Source organism: Lissotriton vulgaris, chromosome 3_1, assembly GCF_964263255.1.
Source record: "Lissotriton vulgaris chromosome 3_1, aLisVul1.2, whole genome shotgun sequence".
NCBI classification, from domain to species: Eukaryota; Metazoa; Chordata; class Amphibia; order Caudata; family Salamandridae; genus Lissotriton; species Lissotriton vulgaris.
Window position 1 is genome coordinate 2,030,352,010 of NC_141689.1, and position 15,744 is coordinate 2,030,367,753.

The 15,744-nt window shown below is 41.7% G+C and overlaps 1 pseudogene; it reads left to right on the top strand.

The window, feature by feature from the left end:
• The first annotated feature begins 10,925 nt into the window (after positions 1-10,925).
• On the top strand, positions 10,926-12,625 carry LOC147728764 (uncharacterized; annotated as a pseudogene).
• Positions 12,626-15,744: the final 3,119 nt, after the last annotated feature.

Sequence of the window (15,744 nt, forward strand, 5' to 3'; positions counted from 1 at the left end):
CCATGGCGATAGCCATGGAAAAAATACTACAACATGTGGTGTAAGGGGTTTCTTTATGAACTACACTTACTATGTAATTGAAAATTAAAAAGAGGTGTATAAATCGGTGTTATTATACAGTTCATTGGGGGAAAAAATTGTAGTAAAAAATGGTAAGGTTGGTTTTCTAGTGAGGTAGGCTAGAGTGGGCACGGAAATTAATGCGCATTTTGGAAGAACACAGTGATTTTTTTGGATCATTTTGATCTGCAGTGATGGGTTTGATTTTTGGGGGCACTTGGATAGTACATATTTGCGGTCTCTAGTGATAGACCGAGTGATAGGGCCATTAGGGTACCATATTTGTGGTAGATTAATGGGAATCGGAGTTGAAGTCTCAAATCATCTGTTGAGGGACAACCATGGAACAGAATCGTTCAGGCCTAGGGTATCTGTTTTCAGCCTATGGACCCAACGTTGTTCCTTTTCAAACAATATGTTTTCTGCGTTTCTGTCGATTGTCTCTAGACTTTCCAGGATCACCCAGTGGAGGTCATTGGCAGTGTGTTGTTTCTCTTTGTAATGTGATGACATCTTTGTTGTGCTTTTCTGACAGTTAACATTACTCCTGTGTTCACAGAGTCTTTGTTTTGCCTTGCGGCATGTCATCCCAATATATCTCATATTGCAAGGGCATGTAATCATATATACCACGTGACTGGTATTGCAGTTGGTGTGTTTATTTATCTACGGAGACTGAAAGGATTCTCACTCTGCCTCCCCCATCCCCATGATTATACTTTGATTTAAATAGGTCAGTGAGCCAAAGTGCCTGGAGCAGAGGTTTAAGTTTAATATCAGGGTGGAAGGCTTTAACTTTTGCTGGACCTAACTGAGACCTTCATCCATTTAAGATTGATGAAATGAGTACCATTGCAAACAAGCATTTGTTCTAAAAACTGGTATGTGTGTTATTATGTTCTGCGAATTATTCACAGTAACTGTTTTAATAATCTAAGTATAGAAATAGATTGTAGCCCCTAACAGGAGTAATATCTATATCATGTGTTTTTAAATAGGGTTGGTTATTGCAGGTTAGAAAGAGTTGGGAAGGGTTTTTTTTTTTGCCTTTTTCAGCCTTAGAGTGAGGAAAAGATAGAGGGCTGAGGAGCCCGCAAGGCAGATTTTGACCTTAAGGTCAGTGAGGTAGGATAGGAGTAAGTGTAAACAGATGGAGAAATCATTGCTTGGAAAAGCAGGGCCTCAAAGGATGTTGGTGCACGGGACACGCAGAGTGTCTGTGAAAACGTTTTTGGAAAGTTAAAAAGGTTTAGCATGTTTTCAAAAGACGGTTGTTACAGTTGATATTTTGTGTGTTATGTGCAGAAATGTTCATGCGTTTTACATATTTTTGCATTTTATCCTTTTATGAATTGTTACTGCTGGTCCTGTGTGACAGAAGCGACACAGTTAGTTGTGTTTGACAGCCAAATCTCCACTAACTGGTGATCTGCTGTCAAAAGGAGGGTGAGGATTTTAAGCCTGACAAATTAAGCAGGTCTGAATATTCTGTTTGGAGCTGCAGGTTCACAGTGCATAAATGTGCATGCAATAGTGTTGTGTGTCACCGCTTATTTACATATGCTATTGTACTTTGTCTATGCTTTTTGTGCTTGATATACAGCGCGTATATCTGATGGCTTGGCATATGTGTGGTTTTTTTGCGCTGATACTAAATTTCACAGATATGATTTTTCATGCTGTGAACAAAACAAGACAACACATAACCAGTGTATGTCAAATTTGGCTATATAGTATTGAAGTAAAATAAAAGAGATATACAGGATCAAAGTATGTCACATGCTGTTAGTCACGTACTGCCCCTCCCCTTTAGGAACAGGCAGCCCTAAATTTATGTATCCTGATTGGACGTAAGGATAAATTATAGATTTGTGACTCTTGTACATGGTGTTCTAATTTCTATATTGCATTAGTCAGTTTTGTTCTGCTTCCTAAGTAGTGTACAGCTTTGTACCATAAAGGAAACAAGGCTTCATTTTTACCTAGTCCCATTTCCCTTTTCCAAATTCCTTTCACCAGTTGGTGTATTGCTCAGGTTCACACTTCCAGACTGCAGTAATGTACCAGAGACCCCATATTATGTATAATTCCCTTTTTTATGACCAGACTGGTTTTCAAAACATTTCTTTAGGCCTACTCTGATGTTTTCCAGTCTGACTATTAGGGTAGTGATGGACTGGTTAACTGACTCAATACTATAGTAAGACAAGTTTTCCACCTCAATAGGAGACACCTTACGTTTTTTTTAATATGACAAATTCAATGCCTATTCTAATTTGGTTTTTAGTTCCTTTTTTCTGCTGCTTGAATTTTTGATGGACCAGATGTATTTTAAATAATGGAAATACCAGGACTCTCTAGTTCTTGTCTTTTGTTTCCACATTTTGATCATTAGCTTTTGTATTGCATAGTCTACCTGATACATAATAATTAAAGGGAGGTATCTACATGTCCCTGATAATATGTATTATGTGATCTCTCTTTTGAGGTGTTCCAGGTAAGGAATTTATGGGTAGATGCATCAACGTTTTTTTTTGCGAATCCTTATTTGCGAAAAATAAGGAATCGCAAATAAGGAATCGCAAATGCCAATGCATCATTTTTTTCGCAATTTTATTGCGATTCAGTAAAAATTGCAATTTTTACTGAATCGCAGTAAAATTGCGAATTCCCCTTTTTTTTATTTTTATTTTTTATTTTTTATTGAACATAGCAATGGATGATCAATGGTACAACGCATCTTTACAATTTTCTTTTTCAATAATCATTTCAATGGTTAAACAGACTTAAAAAAAACATTAACAAATAAAAAAAAAGAAAATAATAAAAAAAGAAAGACATCTATATACATATATATATCAGACATGAGAATTAGGAAAAGGGGAAGATATTCATCAAGCACGACTAAAAAGGAATACGAACAACAATTTTATCAAGAAGGGTCTGTGCAAAATCCGCAATTTATAAAGTGGCATTGCAAAAAAGTGCAAAAACCTGCAATAAAGTGCTACTGCATGTGCAAAGAACTATGATAAAGTGGTATCTAAAAGAAGTGCTGGTGCAGTTAAATGTATTGACCCTTTCTTTATCTTTATCCTTCTTTTGCTGCTCATCCCTCCTTCAGTTGTTCCAAATCCCCAAAATATTTCCAATTCCTTTCAAATCTCTTAATAGAACCTACTCTGCCCGCATATGCTTTTTCAAAGAGACAGGTTCTCCTCATCTTATTAAACCATTTTATTAGTGATGGAATTTCCCTTGATTTCCAGTTTTCTAATATTAAAGAGCGAGCAATCGCACATGATATAAATATAAATACCTCCTCCGATTTGTTGATATTGCTTCTATCCTTGCTTATGCCAAACAAGGCCATTTCTACCGTAGGCGGAAATGATTTTCCAATGGCCAATTCAATTTGCGCGAATATCTCTTTCCAGAAAGACTCCAACATCGGGCAGGCAAAAAAAAATATGATACCATCCTCCCTGGCCGTGTGCTAAACATCTAAAACACTTGTTTTCTGTTCCAGGAAACATTCTTTCCATAGCCTCAGGCGTATAATAGGCTAGCCAACGAGACAGAAAGGCCATCCTCTTATAGTTGGCAGCGCGCAAGGATTTGTTTCCCAGTAAACAGAGAGCCTCCCAATCTTTCAAGGAAAAAAAGCACTGGGTCGAGAGACTTACTTTATTCAGATGTTTAACAATGAGTGGGGATTGACCAGAGCAATGGAGCAATTTATACCACTGCCCTATCCCGCTGCTCTTCCTACCATAAAGGTTATTTAGTAAGTTATTAGGGGTATTCAACAAACCACTTCCTTCCTTTTTAATAAAATGAGTAATCTTGGCCAATTATAGACCTATATCTCTGCTTCCTGCTTTTTCTAAGTGTCTTGAGAGACACGTACATTCCACTTTAGCCACTTTTGCAGAAGAAAACTCCTTACTCCATCCTTCGCAATGTGGCTTTAGGGCTGGTTTCTCGACTGAAACCGCCCTATTAGGTGTCACTGAACACATTAGAAAACTTCTTGACCAAGGCCAGACGGTCGCACTTGTGTTATTGGACCTAAGTGCGGCGTTCGACACCATCTCTCATGAAATGCTTATTAAAGAGCTATACACAAATGGTGTAAGAGGAAAGGCTCTGGATTGGATCAAATCCTTCCTGGCAAACAGAACCTTTCAGATCGCATCTGCACAAGCCGTGTCAGACACTCTACCTGCATCTCATGGAGTGCCCCAGGGGTCCATCCTGAGCCCTCTGTTTTTTAATATCTATCTTAAACCTCTGGCAGAACTTGTTGAAAAGCTAGGTCTAACGCTGATGAATTATGCCGACGACACCCAAATCATTTTTTCCCTATCTGAATCTTGTCCCCACTCCCCGTCGTTACTCAAGGAAGGACTATTAAAAATACTGAACTGGATGACAACAACAAACCAGTTAAAACTGAACGGCGACAAGACGGAAATACTGATCTTGGGAAAGGACCAAGCTCTCTGGAACCCTGCGCATTGGCCGGACCAGATGGGCACTTTTCCTACCCTGGTATCCCACGCTCGAAATCTGGGCTTTATATTGGACAATGCCTTATCCATGGATAAACAGGCCAGTAAAGTAACCGGCCTGTGTCTCACCATAGCTAAATGGTTGAGGAAGATCCTGTGGATGCTGCCAATGTCAACACAAAAGACCGTAGTCAATGCCCTTATCACATCAAGGCTTGACTACGGCAACATCCTCTATCTGGGCGCAAACAAATCTGTCATCGGACGACTACAGGTAGCACAAAACGCGGCGGTCAGACTCCTTTGCAATATTCCGAAGAACTCTGGAGTCTCGAACCATCGTCGGGATCTTCATTGGCTCAGGATAGAGAGCAGAATCAGTTTCAAGGCCCTGAACTACATGTTCAGAATAAAAACAGGAGTAGCACCAAAATACCTCCAATCTCTTGCCTGCCTCTATACGCCCAAGAGAAACCTCCGGTCTCAGACAGCAGCTTGCTTCTGCATACCAAGGTTTAAACGTGCAAGAACAGGTGGCAGATCGTTTGCCTATCTTGGACCCTCCCTGTGGAATACACTTCCCCCCAGTATCCGGAAGGAAGAAAACTATTGTAGGTTCAGAAAGCTTGTAAAGACCTGGCTGTATGAACAATAACCACTTAACAGTCACCTCCTTTTTCTGTCCTCATTCTAGCTGTGTCTAGGCGCCGGGAAACCCTTTTTGGGTAGCTGTTGCGCCCTATAAATTGATAAAATAAAATAAATAAATAATAAATAATCTGAAGATATTCAAAAAAGGACGGTCGCCTTAAAATGTTGGTTCTAGTTATCACCTCTTGCCAACTAATAACTAACCCTGGGCGTAGTTCGCGGAGTCGGACTCCGCGGAGCTACGCGAAGACGTAGTTGCACTCCGCGAACTACGCGTAGCTCCGCAACCATGCGGAGTTGCTTGCTGGGCCCGTTCGCGCGCCGTTTTTCGTCTTCGGGAGCGCGGTGCGCGTGTTCGGGGCGTTGCCTGCATGCTCGGGATGGCTAGCGCGCTAAATTACCCCAGAGGTTTGTCCCGCCTGCTTGTGTTCCCTTATTTCCTGTTCCGGGTCACAATTAACGTGGTCGCGCTTCCAATGACGTTATCGCGTTTGCACAGTCGCACGGGAGGGTTTACAAACATGGTGGCAGACGCGACCGGGAAAAAGCGAACGCAGAACCAAGGTAAGCCATTGCCGCGCACGCGATAATGTTATTTATCGCGCGACAACTACGCTCCGCACCGGATAGCGGAGTTATCGACAGCTACTCGAACTCCGTGGAACGCGGAGTTGCCAAAACTCCGCAAACTCCGCAAACGGAGCGTAGTTCTTCGCCCAGGGTTACTAATAACCCTATTTTGGACTAACAAGTCTCTCAATTCCCGAAACCCACACAAATCCCATTTTTTAATCTTCGACAAGCTTAACGGAAGGCCTATTTTACTGGATTCAAACAAACTTAGATATTGGGAACCATCAGAACCATGTTTTTTAAAAAGCAGCAATAAGCGCGTTGTATATTCTTTCAAAGTCTTATACCTCGATTTTTTGGGGAGTTTTGCGGTCTTTAAAAAAATTGGGATTTGAGAGCCTGCTTCTTGAACCATCTTCTCCCAAAAAAAATTGTCTCTTGTCTGATACACCCTCAAAAGACCTGCCACTATATCAAAAAAAGCAGCTTCGTAGTATGTTTTTAAGTGGGGTAACGCTAACCCTCCTTGGTCTATTGAGAGTTGCACCGCCGGGAGTTTAACTCTAGGCGTTTTATTACCCCAGATGAATCCTCTTAACATTGTTTCTAATTCTTTCAAAAAAGACAGATTAATTTTTAACGGTACATTAGTGAAGAAAAATATAAGTAAAGGCAAAACTGACATTTTAACCATTGACACCCTACCAATCACTGTCAGAGGTAGCAAGAGCCATTTATCTAACATATGCTTGATTTTATTTTTCATTCTAATGTAATTTAGTTCTAAAAGCATATCATACTCTGCAGTTACAAAAATACCCAGATATCTTATTGGGTCTCTTCTCGCAGCTTGAACTTGCAAGAAATTAGGGAGAAATCCTGTATCTGTATTTAAAGCAAGGACTTCAGTTTTTTTAGCATTTATCTTATATCCCCCAATCTTTTCATAGGCTTTAAACTCTTTCAATAAGTTCTCAACTACCTTCTTTTCAGGAGCAAGATAAAGAATAATGTCGTCGGCAAATAGTTTTAATTTAGACATGCCGATGATGGGGGGCATGATAGCTACATTATCCCTGATCCTTGCCACCAAGGGCTCAATAAAAAAAGTAAAAAGCAAGGGAGATAAGGGGCAGCCCTGCCTAGTGCCTCTAGTTACATTAATCCTACCGGCCTGTTGTGCGTTAATTATTACCTGAGCAGAAGCTCCAGAATATATATTATGTAACATCTTAATTATTTGAACCGGGAATCCAAATTGGCCGAGGGAATAAAATAGGGCGTCCCAGTTCACCAAGTCGAATGCCTTTTCGGCATCGACCATTAAAATACAAGCTGGTACCGAATTGGTGTTCAGATAGTCCAATGCCTGAATTAGATATTTCGTATTTGTGGCCATATAACGTCCTGCAATAAACCCGGTCTGGTCATAATGGATTACTTCCTGAGCTGCCAGAACAAATCTTTCTGCCCATATTTTCATAAAAATTTTATAATCGGAGTTCAAAAGGCTGATTGGCCTGTAAGAATTTACATCATCCTTTTTTTAATCTTTTTTTAAAAAGCATATAATTGTCTTTGAAAACCCCAGGGACAGTACCTCCTAATTTAATATGGTTAAATAATTTTAATAGAGGTTGTTCTAATTCCGCAAGAAATACTTTATAAAATTCTATAGGGTACCCATCCTGGCCACAAGCCTTTGCCCCAGCGGTCGCCTTAACACTTGTACGAATCTCTGAAACAGTTAATTCCCTATCTATTTGTACCTTCCGAAATTCCGAGATTTTAGGAATCTCTAAATTCGCAAAATACTCATGAATCTTTTCTTCCTCTACCTGATAGTTTGTGGAATAGATTCTCTTAAAGTGGTCTAGGAAAATCCCAGAGATCTTCTCATTTTCCACCACTTCGATCCCACTCTGAGGGTCCTGAATTTTCAGTATATGAGAAGACTCCTGTTTTTTTCTTGCAGAATTGGCTAGTAATTTCCCAACCATCTGACTGTCTTCATAGATTTTTTGCTGGAAAGTTTTTGAGTTATTTATTTCTTCGAGAATAAAAAAATCCCTTAAGCATGCTTTAGCTTGCTCCAAATGGTTTGGTTGAGACTGAAGCTGTAATAAAAACTGCTCCTCGACAGTAGATTGTAGTTTTGCTATTTTTAGTTTCCTTTCCTTCGCCTGAGCGCTTGTGAACGCGATTATCTTGCCCCGTGCTGCTGCTTTAAACCCACCCCAGACTGAGAAGGGTTCAGCTGAATCTTGGTTTATTTCAAAATATTCCACAATCCATGATTTAAATCCAGATACCCAGGTTTGGTCCTGTAGCAAAGTACGATCTAACTGCCATCTTGGGCGCTCCCTATCGGCCCCTCCCAGAACAAGATCCAATTCGATTCTGCCATGGTCGGAGAAAGGATTGCATCCAATCAGATTATTTGAGATCTGCAAAGATCTTGATATCAAGAAAAAATCTATTCTGGATGTAGTCCGGAAACGATGAGAATAGCATGTGAACAGCTCCCTCTCTACATTCTTGGAGCGCCAGGGATCCCGAAGTTGGTATTCATCTATGAATGCTTCAAGAGAGCCTTTAGTTCTGGGCTTCAGCTGTTTTTTATTTTTATTTGAAGTGTCCCTTTTCAGATCTTGGATAAAGTTAAAATCCCCTCCACAAATAATTTGTCCTGGGACACCTCTTAACGCCTCATAAATTTCTTTCAAAGCAGAAACATCATCAAGAATTGGGCCGTAATAGTTCACAAAATTGAGAGCCTTCCCGTGAAGTTTAACTGTAACCCAAAGCCACCTTCCTTTGGAGTCCCTTCTGGTCTGAATAAACTCCCAGGGTAAATTCCTAGAGAAATAAATTGCTACCCCTCTCTGGGCAACCCCCGCAGATGAAAAAACAGCTTGACTAAAGTATCTCGGAATATATAAATTAGGGTCGTTCGTTTTCAGATGTGTCTCTTGAAAGTATACTACTTGAGGATTTAGTGAGATTACCCACTTTAAGAGAGCCCCATACTTTTGTTTGTTCAACATACCATTAGCATTGATTGACAGTATCTTACATATATCATGATTCATTTTGAATGAAGTGTCTTATCCTTGTTAAGTACCAAATACTGAGAAAATAACTATTACATCCATCGCTTATGTATCTTTTTACTGCATTTCTTACCCCCTGCGCCCCCCCACCCCAGGAATGTGGCACCACCCTGCACTTCCACGCTGACCACATTCCTCCCTCCCTTCCTTCTCAACTGGGTGTCTTCTTCCTACACCATTGGTAACCCGTCTGACTGGACCCACCCTGTTTTTTACAAAAAAAATATTTTCCCCTTATGTAGAACGCTAGCTCACCCTATGGCTCTTTCCTTCCCTACAAGATGTCCACAGGATACCAGGAGAAGACGAAGAGAAAAAAATCATTGGGCTAAGAGGGTAAAGGGGAAAAAGAAAATGGATGCCAAAGAAAAAAGAAAGAAAATTCCTCTCGCTCCGTTTCACTCCCTACCCCCTGATATCTCTTTCAAAAGAGACTGCGCCTCATCTAAATCTGAAAATAAGAAAAACTTCCCCCTGACCAAAACTTTCAGCTTTGATTGCTGAGCAATCGAGGCTTGAGCACCATTTGCTTTGAATAACTGCAGAAGTTTTACAAATTCTTTCCTTCTTTTTGCAGCTGCCGCTGTCATATCGGAAAAGATCCTACATTTTGTAGTCTCAGTCACTGCAAATTGGCGTTGCTGATAGGCCTTCGAAAGAATCCTTTCCTTGATCCTGTAATCTGCAAAGTTCAGTAAAATAGTTCTTGGGAATGTTGAGTTTGCGAATCTCTGTGCTGGAACTCGATGGGCCCTGGTTATGGTCAGGTCTCCTTCAAAATCGGGTAGAACTGATTTCTGGATGAAGGAGTTGACCCACTGGACAGTATCAGAGCCTTCTGTTCCCTCAGGACCCCCACAATCCTTAAATTTGATCTTCGTGAGTGATTTTCAAGCTCCTCCAGCTTGTTCTCCATGGAGATCCTCTTCTTTACTGCTTCCTTGGCATCCGCCGAAGCTAGATTCATACGATCCTCGAGGACAGAAATCCTCCCCTCTGCCTCTTGAATTCTGCTCGGGAGCACCATGTATAGCTCTTCAAATTTATCCATCCTAGCGTGGAGAGCAGCTATCTCGGTTTGCTGGTTGTTCTTTATTTCCCGGATTTCATCGAGAATCAGATTTAACATTTCACGGATATCTAACTGATATCTTACTTCCGTGGGTATACTAGCAACTTCTGCCTCTTCTGCTCCTGATGTTTCATTCTGTCGGGTCTCCCCTTCCATGGCTGACTCCTTCCTTGCCAAGTTGGGGGTTTGGGGTCCAGATGTCAATAGAGCCTCAGAGCTTTGACTCCCCCCCTCCATTATAACAGAGTCTCTAGGATCAGCAATGTCAATAGAGACAATAGAAGATTGTGGAGGAGGTGGTGGCACTAGAGATTTCGGGGAAACTTTTTTAGCAAATAGAGGGAAGTGTCTCAGTTCCTTTGCTCCATTATCACTCTTCCTTTTTTCCTCCGTTGTCTGGGATGGTGTTAAGACTGAGACTGAGACCTGGGTAGGGGTAGGGGTAGGAGTGGAGTTCTGTACTTGAGCCCCTGCCTCAGGTTGATCCAGAGAACCCAAACTTTTACACCCCTCTACGGCTATTCTCATATGACCTTCATCATGGAGGGAGGGAGGGAGGAGGGGAGAGGAGGGAGAAAGTTCATCCTCCGAGGACTCCGGCGTAGTGTCTTCAGCTGAGTTCTCTTCTCTAATCTTATCTTTTCCTTTCTCTTCTTCGGCTTCGGCTGCCTTACGCGCCTTACGTGCGGCTTTTTTGGCTTGAGCTAGTCGTGTCCTTGCCTTTGAACGGGCGGCCATTTCAACTTTGCGAATTCGCATTTTGCGATATCGCAAATTGCGAAATCACACACATGATGAATCTCATTGATTCAACTGCCTGAAAGCCAGTACAGCAATTAGGCACAGCTGCTCCCTTTTTTGAACGTGAACTTTGGCAGTTTGCTGAGTGAGCTTTCCCTGGAGGTTGCTGCTGCAGTGTGTGCCTGACAAATCTTTTGAAAAATGGAAAATGAGAATCCTGTTGAAGAGGGGCCAGCCAGGAAAAGGAAAATTAAGTTTTCTGATCAAGAGTTGGAAATTCTTATTGAGGAGGTGACTGCAAGACAGGAACAGCTTTTTGGTAAGCTGTCTCTGAAGGTTCCTGAGGCTGTCAAAAGGAACCTATGGATTGCCATACTAGCAAAAGTGAACGCAGTAGGAGTGGCACATCGTGACATAAACAATTTACAAAAAAGATGGTATGACCTGCGCAGTCGTGCAAAAGAGAAGCTAGCAAACAGGATTAAATCAGCAAAGCAAACTGGAGGTGGAACACCCAGGGATAGATCCAACACTCCCCTGGAAGACATGGTGGAAGGCACACTGTTGACTGAGGCTGTAATCGGAGTGATAGACATTGATACTTCTGAGATTCCAACTCCTTCTGAAGGTAATTGAATTGCATATGCTTTTGATTGTTTGAATGGAGCCTAGAAATTTAAAGACTGTTTTGAAAGTAGTTGGATTAACATCATTGTAATTGTGTTGTGTATGATATGTTATGTGTGTGTTACCAGCAACAGTTATTTAATGTTAGGTAAATGAAAGCAGTGCATTATGGGAGTTGTATTTTTTAGGAGTCCATCATGCACACAAACAATAATTTGTAATTGAAACTTCATTACTATGAAGAACTATTATGAATGAGACTGGAATCATGTGATTGTGTAGAATTTCACATTTTAATAAATACTTTAATGAAAGTGCAAACTTTAAGTAACATCATGTTTGCATTTTTTAAACCATAGAAGCACTGCAAGAAATAATTGAGCAGGATTTGAGGGATTTCAACAACCAAGAAGTTCAAGAAACCCAATTGGGAAATGCTCCTAGTACATCAGCATCCAATTCACAAACAGGGGAAAGACAGAGAGTGCGACAACTGCTGCAAACTGATTCTGAAACAGAGCAGAATGACAATGTAGCTAAAAGGCAACCTCAAAGCACTCCAACAGTCACAAATAGAAGGCTGAGTAGGCGAAGGAGCCTTCAGCAGTTTTCTTTGCGCCGAGGTAATGTGAGAGAAAGTGGTCATTTTGGAGAGGGTCCCATCACTGCCAATCTTGTTGAATACAAAATACTAAAGGTACAGCGCCTGCCAGGCAAAGACATTAGAATAATAAAAGGAAAACTGGGACATATCAGCAAACAAATGGGTTCATTATCTACCAGTATGAATAAAATTATCAATGTAATGAAGACAGGCCATGAAACATCTGCATTGAAGATTGACCGCATTGCCAATTCTTTGGAGACCATGCGCACATTGATGCAAAAACAGCAAAATATAAGTGGCAAAAGGCAGGGACGAATAATGACCAACATGCAGGCTCATAACAGGGAAATGACTCGCCTTTCAATTGTACACGTGGCCTCTGCAAACAGACCCTTTAAACCCAAGTACTCTTGATGAAAACATTTGAACATATTCAAAAGGGAGTGGGGACTACCTATGAACCATCAGGAATTTCACAGTCTAATGCATCCCCAGAAAAGCAACTACCAATGGGGGAGAGTGGTGTCGGCAGTGCTTTGAGTGGCACACTTGAGCATTGCTTAAGTGGCACACGCGTAGTAACAGAAAGCTGAATGATGCCAGTAATATGACCATGCACAGTGGAAAAAATACAGGGAAGGCATTGTTCTTGTCCTGTTGTTGTTAATACTAAATTTACCTCATCATGAATATTCAAATAAAGATACTAATTTGCATGTGCCTACAACTAATTCATTGACTATACAAAAAGCAGAAGAAGAAATACCTAAGGATTTAACAAATTATGATTTACATTGTAACCGTTCAATTAACGATTTGTCTTTATTTTTGTTTTATCTAAAGTCTTTATTCAGATTTTTCCTTAATACAGTACAGCAAGAACACAAACATGCATTCCAATTTCTACCGGGTTACTCCATCACCCCCCACCCCTGATTGCTGATCCAGCGCTCCTAAAATGAATTTCATTTGATCAGACATTATAACAAAGAAAACATGTGGCTTGACAATTGCCCAAGAGATTGAATATAAAAGCCCAACAATCTTGGCCTTCCCTGAAATAATCAGAAAAGGAAAGCTTTTAACAATCTTGATATACTTTCAAATCATTGTCTCTGCTCATATTTCTCCCAAGGACAGTTTATTTTATTTATTTTATTTATTTTATTTTAATTTCTTGTATCGCGCTGGACTCAATCCCTTGAAGGTATCTCCGCGCTTTGCCGGCCAAAGAGTTGCTGTAATCTTTTAAGGTGCATTAGGGGGACTGAAATGCTTCCTGGAAGAGGAGTGTCTTCAGGGCCTTTCTGAAGGATAGATGGTTGGTGTTCATCCTCATTTCCATAGGAAGTTTGTTCCAAAGAGCAGGACCAACTGATGAAAATGCTCGGTCTCCCTGTCTAGCTCTTTTTGTTGCAGGGGGTTTCAGGAGCGCTTGGTTGCTTGAACGGAGTGACCGGCTGGGTTGGTACAGTTCAATGGATTGGGAGAGGTATTTAGGACTGTCTCCATATAAACATTTGTGGACCGTGCAGCATATTTTGAAACTAATACGCTGCCGTATAGGGAGCCAGTGAAGCTCTGCCAACAAAGGCTTGGAGGGAGTCCTGGCCGGCACACCCAAGACTAGCCTAGCCGCCGTATTCTGGACAACCTGCAAACGACCTACTGCATCGGCGTTTGCTAGCGTCAGCAGGCCGTTGCAGTAGTCTAGGCGGCTAGTAACCAGAGCCTGCACGAGTGTCTTCCTATAGGTATCTGGAAGATATGGAAATACTCGTCTTAGGAGGCCAATGGTGTGAAAGCATAGTCCTGCAATGTAATTGGTGTGCTCCTTTAGGGTCAGTTTTTGATCAATCTAAACCCCTAGATTTTTGACATGAGGCTTAGATGTAGGGACTGGACCCAAGTCCAGCGGCCACCATGCAGGAGACCAAAGAAGACTTGCCCTGCCAAAAAGCATGACCTCGGTTTTTGCAACGTTACATTGGAAGCAATTTGTGGCCATCCAATGTGACACTGCCCTCATGCCCTCAGCGAAATTTTCCCTGACTTTAGGGCCAAGGGAGCTGAAAGGGTAGAGGAGCTGGGTGTCGTCAGCGTAAGAAACCGGTATGAACCCATACTTCCGCACAATCTCAGCAAGGGGGGCCACATATACATTGAACAATGTAGGGCTAAGGCACCCCCTTTGTGAGCGCCTTCGAGGTGGAGCGATAGGGACCCAGGCTGACAGATTGTGTTCTCCCGGAAAGGAAGCTCTCCAGCCAAGATAGTACTGAGCCTCCGATCCCTACTCCCTGCAAACGGCTGAGCAAGATGGTGTGGGACACGGTATCAAAGGCCGCTGACAGGTCCAACAGCACTAGTATCATGGAGCCTCCTCTGTCCTGAGACATTTTGATCTCATCAGTCACAGAGAGGAGGGCCGATTCAGTGCTGTGGTTGGGCCTGAACCCAGATTGTGATTGGTCCAGGCCCCCTGTCGCCTCGATAAATTTGGAAAGGATGGTATTAACATGTTTCTCAGCCAGTTTGCTAATAAAAGGGAGAAGGGAGATAGGGCGGAGGTTGGAGAGTTCTGACCAGGGAACAGTGGTGTTTTTTCGTATGGGGTTCACTACCGCTTCTTTCCAGGGTTGTGGAAGTTGTCCCTGGGCGAAAGAGAGGTTCATTAGCTTCTGGATAGTAGGGCCTAATGATTCTACCAAAGGGGAGATCATTTTTGCAGGGATCAGATCAGTGGGGGAACCAGTCTTCATATTACCAATGAGGGTGGTTAGGTCTTTTAAGGTAATTTCTGGGATGGTATGAAGCATTTTATCAGGGGTCATTATGGGGGGAATCTCAGGAACAGTAGTCTCTGTGGGACCTGTGGCTTTCGTGATTTTCTTATATATCCCCTCAATTTGTTCCTCAAAGAACTGAGAGATGTGGTTACAAAGATCTTGAGAAAAAACATTTGGGCTCTCACATATTACAGGGTTGGTAAAAGTCTGTATAATTACCTGCCTCTGTTATTTGGGAGGTAAGACTGATTTTCCTAGCTCTTTTTATATTTTTATAATAGGTGGCCATAGCTGTTAAGTATCAGTCTTTGTCTTCCTTCATATGTGATCGTCTCCAGAGTTTCTCCAGTTTTCTGCACCTTTGTTTTTCTGTTTTAAGGTCCTCAGTGTACCATGTTTCTCTTTTAGCTATGGTAGGTTGCTTGATTATTTTCTGAGGAGCCAGAGTGTTAATGGCTTCCATCAGTGAGGAGTCAAATTTTGAGAGGGCTATTTCAATGTTATCCAAGCTTGTGAGGACTGGCTGTTTCCAGACTTGAGTGAACCTATCAGGAGTAACTTTATGCCATGATCTGCGTGTAGTTGTTTGTGTGATGGGGTGATTGGTAGGTTCGGGTAAATGGAGGAAGGAAAAGTCTAGCATTTTATGATCCGACCAGTAAATGTATTTAGGAGGGTGGCAGTAAACATTGGGAAGAGTAGTAAAGATTAAATCCAAGGGGTGGCCACCAGTATGAGTGGGGCCATCATTGCGGAGATGAAGGCCCAACAAGGCAAGATCTGTTAAAAGTGCAATAGTATCAGGGTGGTCTGTAACATCTGTATGGAAGTTAAAGTCTCCCAATAGGATAACATTTTCATTAGTTTTCATGTGGGGAGCTAGGAGCTCAGTCAAAGCTAGGGAAAACCCTGAATTCCTTAGGGGAGCCCAAATTGCTAACTAGCCCTTCAGATTTTTCGTTACAACCCCTTCTAGAGTATACTGCCATTTAAAGCC